Here is a 16,562-nt window from a genome sequence, read left to right as displayed (position 1 = left end):
CACGTTGAAGGTTGATGGCGGCGAGATGTAGTGAGGCGCAACACCAGAGATTCCGGCGCCAACGTGGAACCTGCACAACACAACCAAAGTAATTTGCCCCAACGAAACAGTGAGGTTGTCAATCTCACCGGCTTGCTGTAACAAAGGATTAGATGTATAGTGTGGATGATGATTGTTTGCAGAAAACGAGTAGAACAAGTATTGCAGGTAGATTGTATTCAATGTAAAAGAATGGACCGGGGTCCACGAGTTCACTAGAGGTGTCTCTCCCATAAGATAAATAGCATGTTGGGTGAACAAATTACGGTCGGGCAATTGACAAATAGAGAGGGCATGACCATGCACATACATGATATGATGAGTACTGTGAGATTTAATTGGGCATTACGACAAAGTACATAGACCGCTATCCGAGCATGCATCTATGCCTAAAAAGTCCACCTTCGAGGTTATCATCCGAACCCCTTCCGAGTATTAAGTTGTAAACAACGAGACAATTGCATTAAGTATGGTGCGTAATGTAATCAATAACTACATCCTCGGACATAGCATCAATGTTTTATCCCTAGTGGCAACGAGCACATCCACAACCTTAGAACTTTACGTCACTCGTCCCGGATTTAATGGAGGCATGAACCCACTATCGAGCATAAATACTCCCTCTTGGAGTTAAGAGCAAAAACTTGGCCGAGCCTCTACTAATAACGGAGAGCATGCAAGATCATAAACAACACATAGGTAATAGATTGATAATCAACATAACATAGTATTCTCTATCCATCGGATCCCGACAAACACAACATATAGAATTACGGATAGATGATCTTGATCATGTTAGGCAGCTCACAAGATCCGACAATGAAGCACATGAGGAGAAGACAACCATCTAGCTACCGCTATGGACCCATAGTCCAGGGGTGAACTACTCACTCATCACTCCGGAGGCGACCATGGCGGTGAAGAGTCCTCCGGGAGATGATTCCCCTCTCCGGCAGGGTGCGGAGGCGATCTCAGAATCCCCCGAGATGGGATTGGCGGCGGCGGCGTCTCAGTAAGGTTTTCCGTATCGTGGCTCTCGGTCCTGGGGGTTTCGCGACGAAGGCTTTAAGTAGGCGGAAGGGCAACGCGGGGGGCCACACGAGGGCCCCACACGCCAGGACCGCGCGGCCAAGGGCCAGGCAGCGCCGCCCTGTTGTGGCGGCGCCTCGTGGCCCCACTTCCTTTCCCCCTCGGTCTTCTGGAAGCTTCGTGCAAAAATAGGACCCTGGGCGTTGATTTCGTCAAATTCCGAGAATATTTCCTTACTAGGATTTCTGAAACCAAAAACAGCAGAAACAGCAACTGGCTCTTCGGCATCTCGTTAATAGGTTAGTGCCGGAAAATGCATAAATACGACATATAATGTGTATAAAACATGTAGATATCATCAATAATGTGGCGTGGAACATAAGAAATTATCGATACGTCGGAGACGTATCAGCATCCCCAAGCTTAGTTCCTGCTCGTCCCGAGCAGGTAAACGATAACAAAGATAATTTCTGGAGTGACATGCCATCATAACCTTGATCATACTATTGTAAGGATATGTAATGAATGCAGCGATCAAAACAATGGTAATGACATGAGTAAACAACTGAATCATAAAGCAAAGACTTTTCATGAATAGTACTTCAAGACAAGCATCAATAAGTCTTGCATAAGAGTTAACTCATAAAGCAATAAATCAAAGTAAAGGTATTGAAGCAACACAAAAGAAGATTAAGTTTCAGCGGTTGCTTTCAACTTATAACATGTATATCTCATGGATAATTGTCAACATAAAGTAATATAACAAGTGCAATATGCAAGTATGTAGGAATCAATGCACAGTTCATACAAGTGTTTGCTTCTTGAGGTGGAGAGAGATAGGTGAACTGACTCAACATAAAAGTAAAAGAAAGGTCCTTCAAAGAGGAAAGCATCGATTGCTATATTTGTGTTAGAGCTTTTATTTTGAAAACATGAAACAATTTTGTCAACGGTAGTAATAAAGCATATGTATCATGTAAATTATATCTTACAAGTTGCAAGCCTCATGCATAGTATACTAATAGTGCCCGCACCTTGTCCTAATTAGCTTGGATTACCGGGATTATCATCGCAATACACATGTTTTAACCAAGTGTCACAAAGGGGTACCTCTATGCCGCTTGTACAAAGGTCTAAGGAGAAAGCTCGCATTTGGATTTCTCGCTTTTGATTATTCTCAACATAGACATCCATACCGGGACAACATAGACAACAGATAATAGACTCCTCTTTTATGCATAAGCATGTAGCAACAATTAATGTTCTCATATGAGATTGAGGATATATGTCCAAAACTGAAACTTCCACAATGATTCATGGCTTTAGTTAGCGGCCCAATGTTCTTCTCTAACAATATGCATGCTCTAACCATTAAATGAGTGGTAAATCTCCCTTACTTCAGACAAGACGGACATGCATAGCAACTCACATGATATTCAACAAAGAGTAGTTGATGGCGTCCCCAGAAACATGGTTATCGCACAACAAGCAACTTAATAAGAGATAAAGTGCATAATTACATATTCAATACCACAATAGTTTTTAAGCTATTTTGTCCCATGAGCTATATATTGCAAAGGCGAATGATGGAAATTTTAAAGGTAGCACTCAAGCAATTTACTTTGGAATGGCGGAGAAATACCATGTAGTAGGTAGGTTTGGTGGACACAAATGGCATAGTGGTTGGCTCAAGGATTTTGGATGCATGAGAAGTATTCCCTCTCGATAGAAGGTTTAGGCTAGCAAGGTTATTTGAAACAAACACAAGGATGAACCGGTGCAGCAAAACTCACATAAAAGACATATTTTAAACATTATAAGACTCTACACCGTCTTCCTTGTTGTTCAAAACTCAATACTAGAAATTATCTAGACTTTAGAGAGACCAAATATGCAAACCAAATTTTAGCAAGCTCTATGTATTTCTTCATTAATGGGTGCAAAGTATATGATGCAAGAGCTTAAACATGAGCACAACAATTTCCAATTATCAAATTATTCAAGACATTTTAGAATTACTACATGTAGCATTTCCCAATTCCAACCATATAACAATTTAACGAAGAAGATTCAACCTTCGCCATGAATACTATGAGTAAAGCCTAAGGACATATTTGTCCATATGCAACAGCGGAGCGTGTCTCTCTCCCACACAATGAATGCTAGGATCCATTTTATTCAAACAAAAACAAAAACAAAAACAAACCGACGCTCCAAGCAAAGTACATAATATGTGATATAATAAAAATATAGTTCCAGGGGAGGAACCTGATAATGTTGTCGATAAAGAAGGGGATGCCTTGGGCATCCCCAAGCTTAGACGCTTGAGTCTTCTTAAAATATGCAGGGGTGAACCACCGGGGCATCCCCAAGCTTAGAGATTTCACTCTCCTTGATCATATTGCATCATTTCCCTCTCTTGATCCTTGAAAACTTCCTCCACTCCAAACTCGAAACAACTCATTAGAGGGTTAGTGCACAATAAAAATTTACATGTTCAGAGGTTACATAATCATTCTTAACACTTCTGGACATTGCATAAAGCTACTGAACATTAATGGATCAAAGAAATTCATCCAACATAGCAAAAGAGGCAATGCGAAATAAAAGACAGAATCTGTCAAAACAGAACAGTTCGTAAAGACGAATTTTAAAATGGCACCAGACTTGCTCAAATGAAAATTCCCAAATTGAATGAAAGTTGTGTACATATCTGAGGATCACGCACGTAAATTGGCATATTTTTCTGAGCTACCTGCAGAGAGGCAGGTCAAAATTCGTGACAGCAAAGAAATCCATTATCGCACGAGTAATCCAAATCTAGTATGAACCTTACTATCAAAGACTTTACTTGGCACAACAATGCATAAAACTAAGATAAGGAGAGGTTGCTACAGTAGTAAACAACTTCCAAGATTCAAATATAAAATAAAAGTACTGTAGTAAAAACATGGGTTGTCTCCCATAAGCGCTTTTCTTTAACGCCTTTCAGCTAGGCGCAGAAAGTGTATATCAAGTGTTATCAAGAGACGAAGTATCAACATCATAACTTGTTCTAATAATTGAATCAAAAGGTAACTTCATTCTCTTTCTAGGGAAGTGTTCCATACCTTTCTTAAGAGGAAATTGATATTTGATATTACCTTCCTTCATATCAATGATAGCTCCAACAGATCGAAGAAAAGGTCTTCCCAATATAATGGGACAAGATGCATTGCATTCAATATCCAAGACAACAAAATCAACGGGGACAAGGTTATTGTTAACGGTAATGCGAACATTATCAACTTTCCCCAAAGGTTTCTTTATAGCATTATCAACAAGATTAACATCCAAATGGCAATTCTTCAATGGTGGCAAGTCAAGCATATTATAAATCTTCTTAGGCATAACGGAAATACTTGCACCAAGATCACATAAAGCATTACAATCAAAGTTATTGACCTTCATCTTAATGATGGGCTCCCAACCATCTTCTAACTTTCTAGGAATAGAAGCTTCACGTTCTAATTTCTCTTCTCTAGATTTTATGAGAGCATTTGTAATATGTTTTGTGAAAGCCAAGTTTATAGCACTAGCATTAGGACTCTTAGCAAGTTTTTGCAAGAACTTTATAACTTCAGAGATATGGCAATCATCAAAATCCAAACCATTATAATCTAAAGCAATGGGATCATCATCCCCAATGTTGGAAAAAATTTCAGCAGTTTTATCACAGGCAGTTTCAGCAGTTTTAGCAGTTTTTTGCAGTTTTGCAGGCTTTGCATTAGGAGTAGAAGCATTGACAACACCAATTATTTTACCATTGATAGTAGGAGGTGCAGCAACATGTGAATCATTAACATTACTAGTGGTGGTAATAGTCCAAACTTTAGCTACATTTTTCTCTTTAGTTAGTTTTTCATTTTCTTCTCTTTCCCACCTAGCATGCAATTCGGCCATCAATCTTATATTCTCATTAATTCTAACTTGGATGGCATTTGCTGTAGTAACAATTTTATTTTCAATATCCTTATTAGGCATAACTTTCGATTTCAAAAGATCAACATCGGAGGCAAGACTATCAACCTTAGAAGCGAGAATATCAATTTTATTGAGCTTTTCCTCAACGAATTTGTTAAAAGCAGTTTGTGTACTAATAAATTCTTTAAGCATAGCTTCAAGTCCAGGGGGTGTGTTCCTATTATTGTTGTAAGAATTCCCATAAGAATTACCATAACTATTACCATTATTATAAGGATATGGCCTATAGTTATTACTAGAATTGTTCCGATAAGCATTGTTGTTGAAATTATTATTTTTAATGTAGTTTACATCAACATGTTCTTCTTGAGCAACCAATGAAGCTAACGGAACATTATTAGGATCAACATTAGTCCTATCATTCACAAGCATAGACATAATAACATCAATCTTATCACTCAAGGAGGAGGTTTCTTCGACAAAATTTACCTTCTTACCTTGTGGAGCTCTTTCCGTGTGCCATTCAGAGTAATTAATCATCATATTATCAAGAAGCTTTGTTGCTTCACCAAGAGTGATGGACATAAAGGTACCTCCAGCAGCTGAATCCAATAGGTTCCGCGAAGAAAAGTTCAGTCCTTGCAGCGTGTGTCTTGATCTCCCCGGCAACGGCGCCAGAAAAAGAGCTTGATGCGTGCAGTCGACACGTCCGTTGGGAACCCCAAGAGGAAGGTGTGATGCGTACAGTAGCAAGTTTTCCCTCGTAAAGAAACCAAGGTTTATCGAACCGAGTAGGAGCCAAGAAGCACGTTGAAGGTTGATGGCGGCGGGATGTAGTGCGGCGCAACACCAGAGATTCCGGCGCCAACGTGGAACCTGCACAACACAACCAAAGTACTTTGCCCCAACGAAACAGTGAGGTTGTCAATCTCACCGGCTTGCTGTAATAAATGATTAGATGTATAGTGTGGATGATGATTGTTTGCAGAAAACAGTAGAACAAGTATTGCAGTAGATTGTATTCAATGTAAAAGAATGGACCGGGGTCCACAGTTCACTAGAGGTGTCTCTCCCATAAGATAAATAGCATGTTGGGTGAACAAATTACAGTCGGGCAATTGACAAATAGAGAGGGCATGACCATGCACATACATGATATGATGAGTACTGTGAGATTTAATTGGGCATTACGACAAAGTACATAGACCGCTATCCAAGCATGCATCTATGCCTAAAAAGTCCACCTTCAGAGTTATCATCCGAACCCCTTCCGGTATTAAGTTGTAAACAACGAACAATTGCATTAAGTATGGTGCGTAATGTAATCAATAACTACATCCTCGGACATAGCATCAATGTTTTATCCCTAGTGGCAACGAGCACATCCACGACCTTAGAACTTTCTCGTCACTCGTCCCAGATTTAATGGAGGCATGAACCCACTATCGAGCATAAATACTCCCTCTTGGAGTTAAGAGCAAAAACTTGGCCAGAGCCTCTACTAATAACGGAGAGCATGCAAGATCATAAACAACACATAGGTAATAGATTGATAATCAACATAACATAGTATTCTCTATCCATCGGATCCCGACAAACACAACATATAGAATTACAGATAGATGATCTTGATCATGTTAGGCAGCTCACAAGATCCGACAATGAAGCACATGAGGAGAAGACAACCATCTAGCTACTGCTATGGACCCATAGTCCAGGGGTGAACTACTCACTCATCACTCCGGAGGCGACCATGGCAGTGAAGAGTCCTCCGGGAGATGATTCCCCTCTCCGGCAGGGTGCCGGAGGCGATCTCCTGAATACCCCGAGATGGGATTGGCGGCGGCGGCGTCTCAGTAAGGTTTTACGTATCGTGGCTCTCGGTGCTGGGGGTTTCGTGACGTAGGCTTTAAGTAGGCGGAAGGGCAACGCGGGGGGCCACACGAGGGCCCCACACGCCAGGGCCGCGCGGCTAAGGGCCAGGACGCGCCGCCCTGTTGTGGCGGCGCCTCATGGCCCCACTTCCTTTCCCCCTCGATCTTCTGGAAGCTTCGTGCAAAAATAGGACCCTGGGCGTTGATTTCGTCCAATTCCGAGAATATTTCCTTACTAGGATTTCTGAAACCAAAAACAGCATAAAACAGCAACTGGCTCTTCGGCATCTCGTTAATAGGTTAGTGCCGAAAAATGCATAAATATGACATATAATGTGTATAAAACATGTAGATATCATCAATAATGTGGCATGGAACATAAGAAATTATCGATACGTCGGAGACGTATCAGTGTGCATGCTATGTTAGTACTTGGTTTGGTTATATTGATCTATTATGCACTCTAAGGTTATTTAAATATGAATATTGTGGAGCTTGTTAACTCCGGCATTGAGGGTTCGTGTAATCCTACACAGTTAGTGGTGTTCATCATCCAACAAGAGGGTGTAGAGTCTAGCATCTATCTATTTATTCCGTTATGTGATCAATGTTGAGAGTGTCCACTAGTGAATGTATAATCCCTAGGCCTTGTTCCTAAATATCGCTATCGCTCGCTTGTTTACTTGTTTTACTCGCATCTTTACTTCCTGCAATATTACTACCATCAATCGCACGCCAGCAAGCACTTTTCCGGCGCCGTTACTACTGCTCATATTCATTCATACCACTTGTATTTCACTATCTCTTCGCCGAACTAGTGCACCTATTAGGTGTGTTGGGGACACAAGAGACTTCTTGCTTTGTGGTTGCGGGGTTGCATGAGAGGGATATCTTTGACCTCTTCCTCCCTGAGTTCGATAAACCTTGGGTGATCCACTTAAGGGAAACTTGCTGCTGTTCTACAAACCTCTGCTCTTGGAGGCCCAACACTGTCTACAAGAATAGAAGCACCCGTAGACATCAAGCACTTTTCTGGCGCCGTTGCCGGGAAGGAAAGGTAAAAGGCTCTCATACTCCGGTCCCAGGTAAAGTAGTTTTCTGGCTCTGTTGTGTGTGTGCTCGAAGCTATTTCCTTTAGATCCTGCAATTGCATCTTTTTGTTTCTTGTTTACACTAGTTTGGCATAATGGACAACAATGAGCTTCTTATTCTATTTCCTGATTTAAGACATGGATGGTTTGATGCGAAAATTAAAAAACCCATGGAACATATTAGTATGAACACTTTGAATACCATTGTTGCTAATGATATAGAAAGTTCTAAGCTTGGGGAAGCTGGTTTTGATGAGCATGATCTTTTTAGCCCCCCAAGCATTGAGGAGAAAATTTTCTTTGATGATACTTTGCCTCCTATTTATGATGATTATAATGATAGTGGTCTTTTGGTGCCACCTACTATGGAGGATAAAGCTTTTTATGATGATATTATGCCTCCTATATTTGATGATGATAATAATAATGATAGCTACTTTGTTGAATTTGCTCACACTACAACTAATAAAATTGATTATGCCTATGTGGAGAGTAATAATTTTATGCATGAGACTCATGATAAGAATGCTTTATGTGATAGTTATATTGTTGAGTTTGCTCATGTTGCTACTGAAAGTTATTATGAGAGAGGAAAATATGGTTGTAGAAATTTTCATGTTACTAAAACACCTCTCTATGTGCTGAAATTTTTGAAGCTACACTTGTTCTATCTTCCTATGCTTGTTATTTTTTTCTTCATGAACTTGTTTATTTACAAAACTCCTATGCATAGGAAGCATGTTAGACTTAAATTTGTTTTGAATTTTCCTCTTGATGCTCTCTTTTGCTTCAACTACTATTCTTGCGAGTGCATCATTAAAACTGCTGAGCCCATCTTAATGGCTATAAAGAAAGCACTTCTTGGGAGATAACCCATGCGTTTATTTTGCTACAGTACCTCTATTTTATATTTGTGTCTTGGAAGTTGTTACTACTGTAGCAACCTCTCCTTATCTTTGTTTTGTTGCATTGTTGTGCCAAGTAAAGTTTTTGATAGTAAGGTTCATACTAGATTTGGATTACTGCGCAGAAACAGATTTCTTGCTGTCACGAATCTGGGACTAATTCTCTGTAGGTAACTCAGAAAATTATGCCAATTTACGTGAGTAATCCTCAGATATGTATGCATCTTTCATTCAATTTGAGCATTTTCATTTGAGCAAGTCTGGTGCCTCTTTAAAATTCGTCTTTACGGACTGTTCTGTTTTGACAGATTCTGCCTTTTATTTCGCATTGCTTCTTTCGTTGTGTTGGGTGGATTTCTTTGTTCCATTACCTTCCAGTAGCTTTGGGCAATGTCCAGAAGTGTTAAGAATGATTTTGTCACCTCTGAACATGTGAATTTTTGATTATGCACTAACCCTCTAATGAGTTTGTTTCGAGTTTGGTGTGGAGGAAGTTTTCAAGGGTCAAGAGAGGAGGATGATATACTATGATGAAGAAGAGTGAAGAGTCTAAGCTTGGGGATGCCCCCATGGTTCATCCCTGGATATTATAAGAAGACTCAAGCATCTAAGCTTGGGGATGCCCAAGGCATCTCCTTCTTCATCGACAAATTATCAGGTTTCTTCTCTTGAAACTATATTTTTATTCGGTCACATCTTATGTACTTTACTTCGAGCATCTGTGTGCTTTTATTTTCGTTTTGTTATTTTCATTCTCTGAATAAATACATGCTTGTGTGGGAGAGAGACACGCTTCGCTGTTTCATATGAACACATGTGTTCTTAGCTATACTTTTAATGTTCATGACGAAGGTTGAAACTGCTTCGTTAATTGTTATATGGTTGGAATCGGGAAATGCTACATGTAGTAATTCTAAAATGTCTTGAATAATTTGATACTTGGCAATTGTTGTGCTCATGTTTAAGCTCTTGCATCATATACTTTGCACCTATTAATGAAGAAACACATAGAGCTTGCTAAAATTTGGTTTGCATAATTGGTCTCTCTAAGGTCTAGATAATTTCTAGTATTGAGTTTGAACAACAAGGAAGACGGTGTAGAGTCTTATAATGTTTAAAATATGTCTTTTATGTGAGTTTTGCTGCACCGGTTCATCCTTGTGTTTGTTTCAAATAACCTTGCTAGCCTAAACCTTGTATCGAGAGGGAATACTTCTCATGCATCCAAAATCCTTGAGCCAACCACTATGCCATTTGTGTCCACCATACCTACCTACTACATGGTATTTCTCCGCCATTACAAAGTAAATTGCTTGAGTGCTACCTTTAAAATTTTCATTCTTTACCTTTGCAATATATAGCTCATGGGACAAATAGCTTAAAAACTATTGTGGTATTGAATATGTACTTATGCACTTTATCTCTTATTAAGTTGTTTGTTGTGCGATAACCATGTTCCCGGGGACGCCATCAACTACTCTTTGTTGAATATCATGTGAGTTGCTATGCATGTCCGTCTTGTCTGAAGTAAGGGAGATTTACCACTCATTTAATGGTTAGAGCATGCATAATGTTAGAGAAGAACATTGGGCCGCTAACTAAAGCCATGAATCATGGTGGAAGTTTCAGTTTTGGACATATATCCTCAATCTCATATGAGAACATTAATTGTTGCTAATTGCTTATGCATTAAAGAGGAGTCCATTATCTCGTTGTCTATGTTGTCCCGGTATGGATGTCTAAGTTGAGAATAATCAAAAGCGAGAAATCCAAATGCGAGCTTTCTCCTTAGACCTTTGTACAGGCGGCATAGAGGTACCCCTTTGCGACACTTGGTTAAAACATGTGTATTGCGATGATAATCCAGGTAATCCGAGCTAATTAGGACAAGGTGCGGGCACTATTAGTATACTATGCATGAGGCTTGCAACTTGTAAGATATAATTTACATGATACATATGCTTTATTACTACCACTGACAAAATTGTTTCATGTTTTCAAAACCAAAGCTCTAGCACAAATATAGCAATCGATGCTTTCCTCTTTGAAGGACCATTCTTTTACTTTTATGTTGAGTCAGTTCACCTATCCCTCTCCACCTCAAGAAGCAAACACTTGTGTGAACTGTGCATTGATTCCTACATACTTGCATATTGCACTTGTTATATTACTTTACATTGACATTATCCATGAGATATACATGTTACAAGTTGAAAGCAACCGCTGAAACTTAATCTTCCTTTATGTTGCTTCAATACCTTTACTATGAATTTATTGCTTTATGAGTTAACTCTTATGCAAGACTTATTGATGCTTGTCTTGAAAGTACTATTCATGAAAAGTCTTTGCTTTATGATTCATTTGTTTACTCATGTCATTACCATTGTTTTGATAGCTGCATTCATTACATATGCTTACAATAGTATGATCAAGGTTATGATGGCATGTCACTCCGTAAATTATCTTTGTTATCGTTTACCTGCTCGGGACGAGCAGGAACTAAGCTTGGGGATGCTGATACGTCTCCGACGTATCGATAATTTCTTATGTTCCATGCCACATTATTGATGATATCTACATGTTTTATACACATTATATGTCATTATTATGCGTTTTCCGGAACTAACCTATTGACGAGATGCCGAAGGGCCAGTTGCTATTTTCTGCTGTTTTTGGTTCCAGAAATCCTAGTAAGGAAATATTCTCGGAATCAGACGAAATCAACGCCCAGCATCCTATTTTTCCACGAAGCTTCCAGAACACCCGAGAGTCGCCAGAGGGGGGGCCACCGGGCCCCCGGATGACGAGCCGGCGCGGCCCCTAGGGGGCGCCCCCCTAGTGTGTCACCGCCTCGTCGCCCCTCCGACTCCGCCTCTTCGCCTATATAAAGGTCCCTGACCTAAAAACCTTGACACGTTCGACGAAACCAGAGAAAACCTTCCAGAGCCGCCGCCATCGCGAAGCCAAGATCTGGGGGACAGGAGTCTCTGTTCCGGCACGCCGCCGGGACGGGGAAGTGCCCCGGAAGGCTCCTCCATCGACACCACCGCCATCTTCATCAACGCTGCTATCTCCCATGAGGAGGGAGTAGTTCTCCATCGAGGCTCGGGGCTGTACCGGTAGCTATGTGGTTAATCTCTCTCCTATGTACTTCAATACAATAATCTCATGAGCTGCCTTACATGATTGAGATTCATATGATGATGCTTGTAATCTAGATGTCATCATGCTAGAGTCAAGTGGGTTTTACTTATGTGATCTCCGGAGATTCCTTGTCCCACGTGTGTAAAGGTGACAGTGTGTGCACCGTGTGGGTCTCTTAGGCTATATTTCACGTGAATACTTATTCACTCGTTATGAATGGCATAATGAAGTGCTTATTTATATCTCTTTATGATTGCAATGTGTTTTGTATCACAATTTATCTGCGTGCTACTCTAGTGATGTTATTAAAGTAGTTTATTCCTCCCGCACGGTGTAATGGTGACAGTGTGTGCATCGTGTAGTACTTGGCGTAGGCTATGATTGTGATCTCTTGTAGATTATGAAGTTAACTATTGCTATGATAGTATTGATGTGATCTATTCCTCCTTTCTTAGTGTGAAGGTGACAGTGTGCATGCTATGTTAGTACTTGGTTTGGTTATGTTGATCTGTTATGCACTCTAAGGTTATTTAAATATGAACATTGAATATTGTGGAGCTTGTTAACTCCGGCATTGAGGGTTCGTGTAATCCTACACGATTAGTGGTGTTCATCATCCAACAAGAGGGTGTAGAGTCTAGCATCTATCTATTTATTCTGTTATGTGATCAATGTTGAGAGTGTCCACTAGTGAAAGTATAATCCCTAGGCCTTGTTCCTAAATATCGCTATCGCTGCTTGTTTATCGTTTTATCGCATCTTTACTTCCTGCAATATTACTACCATCAATCGCACGCCAGCAAGCACTTTTCCGGCGCCGTTACTATCGCTCATATTCATTCATACCACTTGTATTTCACTATCTCTTCGCCGAACTAGTGCACCTATTAGGTGTGTTGGGGACACAAGAGACTTCTTGCTTTGTGGTTGCAGGGTTGCATGAGAGGGATATCTTTGACCTCTTCCTCCCTGAGTTCGATAAACCTTGGGTGATCCACTTAAGGGAAACTTGCTGCTGTTCTACAAACCTCTGCTCTTGGAGGCCCAACACTGTCTACAAGAATAGAAGCACCCGTAGACATCAGTAAGTAAGACACAACACATACACACACATATTTATGTAAGAAATTTACACATGATATACAAGGACTATCAACACAAGCATGTAGATTATTTTCAATGCTAGATGTGTTTAAGTCCAAAGAGGAAGCATTGCAATGGGATAGAGATGAAGAATCATCACTATTGAGCACAATATCAACATTGCAATTTTCCTCACCACTCACCATATCATTACCTCGTGTCTTGCTACACGTTGGTGAAGTGGAAGAAGATGAGAACTCATCACGGCCGGAGGTGGAAGCAACTTGGAGCTCTTCATGATATAAAGGGGAAGAGAGCTCCTCGGAGACACCACCGACCAAATGAGAAATGGATCCACCAAACATTTCTTTAAGCTTGATCCACATCTCATGAGACGACTTTCGCTTTATATATATCAAGAACCTACGAAAATCGGGTCTCAAAGAGAATAAAATCTCATTAGATACTTGAGCTTCAAGATGTAAGTTTTTCTCATCCTCTAAAGATAGATTTTGAGAATCCATCGGAGGAGAAAAACCGACATCTAGAAATTGCTCTATATTTGGACACAAGGTCCGAAGATTACAAAGCAAGCAATTTCGCCACAAAAGATAATTTGTGCCATTAAAGACAATTGTGTCATTGTGCACTATACTAGCCGACATCTTTACTCTCAAGGCGGTGAAGCCTTAAACAAGGAGAGACCTTGCTCGATACCAATTGAAAGATCGAGATGTCGCCTAGAGGGGGGTGAATAGGCAATTACAAACTCTTGCGGATTTGTCTTGTAAGAATGCGGAATTAAACTATCGTTTAGTTTACAAGCACAAACCCTAAATATGCTAAGCTCAACTAAGTGTAACAATGGCAACTAGAGCTAAGCAAGATAAGCACAAGATATATGTAGCACAAGTGATAGCAAGATATATGTACTTCAAGCACGATGGCTATCACAAGGAAAGAGAGCTCGGGTATAGAAATAACCGAGGCACGCGGAGACGAGGATGTATTCCCGTGTTCCCTTCCTTTGCAAGAAGGTACGTCACGTTTGGAGGAGTGGAGGTCCCACGAAGGATTCCCCGCGCCACGAAGGCTCACCCTATTCTCCGAACCAGACCCACGAAGGATAATGGCCCTTTCCTTATGGTTAGATTTTCCTCCACTCCGGAGATGGCAAGCTCCACAACCACTTCACAAGCTCCACGAAGGAGAAGCCCAGGCCTCTTCACAATCTTCTTGAAGAGATCACCGGAGCACCAACTGCAAGCCAACTAGGAGATTTCCCTCCAAGAGTAACAAGCTCACGGTCTCTCACTCGAACTAATCATGGTGGAGAGCTCAACACTATGCAATGATGCAAAGCAAGAACACTAGAGGTGTTCAAGTCCTTCACTCTCAAATCCCACCCAAGCAACAAATGCTAAGATGAGATTGGAGAGGAAGAACAATGGGGAAAGTCAACAAAAGACTCCAAGATCTAGATCCCAAGAGTTCCCCTCACTTAGAGGAGAAATGGATTGGTGGAAGTGTAGATCTAGATCTCCTCTCTTATGTAACATCTCAAATTTCAAATAAAGGAAGAAGAACAATTCCAATTATCCAAATTTCAGAACGAACAAAAACTTTTACTTTGCATATAGTACCCTGCATAGGACTTGTGCATTTTGAGTGATATGCCATGATGTTTGTTACTTAGTGTATGTAATGAACTCCAAAACCCTAGAGTGATCAAGTGATCATCATAAATCAAATCCATCAAAAAGGGAAAGAAATCAAATATCATAAAAACCCTAAAAACCCTAACATAAGGCCTATGTCATTTTTGTAAATTTGATCCTAGACCCATTTGATCTTCACCAATAGTTGTAGTATGTTATTAAAGAGCAATTACAACTTTTGGAATCAAAGATATACCATTTAAACCAAATTCAAATTTGGAAATATGATCACATATGATAATGGTCAATTCTGACTTTTATATTCTGGTCACCACTTTGAGCCTCTCTATTTCAAAATTTCTAAACTAAACAAATCCAAATCTTTGCATGTCATCCAAGTACACAACAAGATGAACAACTTTTGTCAAAGGCACCATACCAAATTCTTTATGAATCAAGAGATATGAGCCAGCAAAGTAGAGACTTTTTATCAAGAACAAGATCACCCCAAATTCGAAATTGACCAAACCAGACCACTCCTTGACCACTACTTGCCCTAGACATGACCAGAGGACACCCCTACACCAAGCCCATGCCAAGCAACCACCAGGAGAGAGCAGCCATGGCGTGGACATGGCCATGCCGGCCACGTTCCACCTCGACGCCCACCTCTCTCTCTCTGCTGCTCCAGCCCGAGCCACCTTGCCAAACACGTCGCCCATGATCTCAGGAGATCGCCCGTACCCGCCGTTGAACGAGAGGACGACGACACGACTCGGACGGAGCGCGCCCAGGACGCTCCAGGTACGCCGCCAACGGCATGGCGACGTCACCCGTGCACGGACGCGCGCGACACGGGCACGCGTCGATCGCCGTACCCCACCGTACCCCGACCACCTCCGCGCGCCACGGTACTCTCCTCGCCACGTGGAGCCCGCCGGACATGCTCGCGTCACCCCCTAGCGCCTACCGCCGCCGGAGAGGAAGCTTCCTTCCGCCACGGCCGCGACGAGTGCGCGCACGGCCCCGACCACCGTACGCCTCGCATTAACTCGCCATGGACGCTCGCGGATTCGCCGTACCCTCCCGATCGTCGCTGCGTCACCACCTAGCTCTCTAGCTCGCCGGAGACGCCGCGCCCACGACGACCCGCACCATGCCCCGCAGCACCTCCTCCCGCCTATAAATAGAGCACTCCCCGGACCAAACCGAGCACACCACCACCCTCCCCTCTTCTTCCTCGACCTCCCCAGCACCTCGCCATGCTCGATTAGCCACTGCCGCCGCCCAATCGACGCCCTCACCGCCGCGGAAGCCCCGCAGCAATCGCCGGAGAAGCAGGCCGCCCCCGACGACGCCGCTCGCTACGGTGCTGCCTCGCCGTCGTCTACACCTTCATCACGCACACTGCCAACCCTAGCTGGAGCCACGGTGAGCTCGCCGACCCCCTACCCCCGCCGTGCCGTGGCCAGTTCTCGTCGGGGACGACGATGAACGTGCGCCGTTGATCTGTGTTCTAATCCGACGCTCCAAATTAAAACATACCGTTTCGGTGATGCTGAGTCACTGACGCGCGGACCCCACCCTGTCAGCGCGCCGCGCGTCTGTGGACCGTGGTTGGGCTGAACTGGGTTGGTTTGGGCCGTTTTCAAATCTTTGAGCCCAGTTAGTTTTCCCGCCGGCCCTTTTGTTCAAATGAGATTTAAACCTTTTCAAATGAATTCAATACTGGTTCCAACTTTGAAAATCAATAGAATCTGTTTTGATGGGCCAAAT

This window comes from Lolium rigidum, chromosome 3, assembly GCF_022539505.1.
Source record: "Lolium rigidum isolate FL_2022 chromosome 3, APGP_CSIRO_Lrig_0.1, whole genome shotgun sequence".
In the NCBI taxonomy this organism is placed as follows: domain Eukaryota; kingdom Viridiplantae; phylum Streptophyta; class Magnoliopsida; order Poales; family Poaceae; genus Lolium; species Lolium rigidum.
This window is presented reverse-complemented; position numbering follows the sequence as displayed.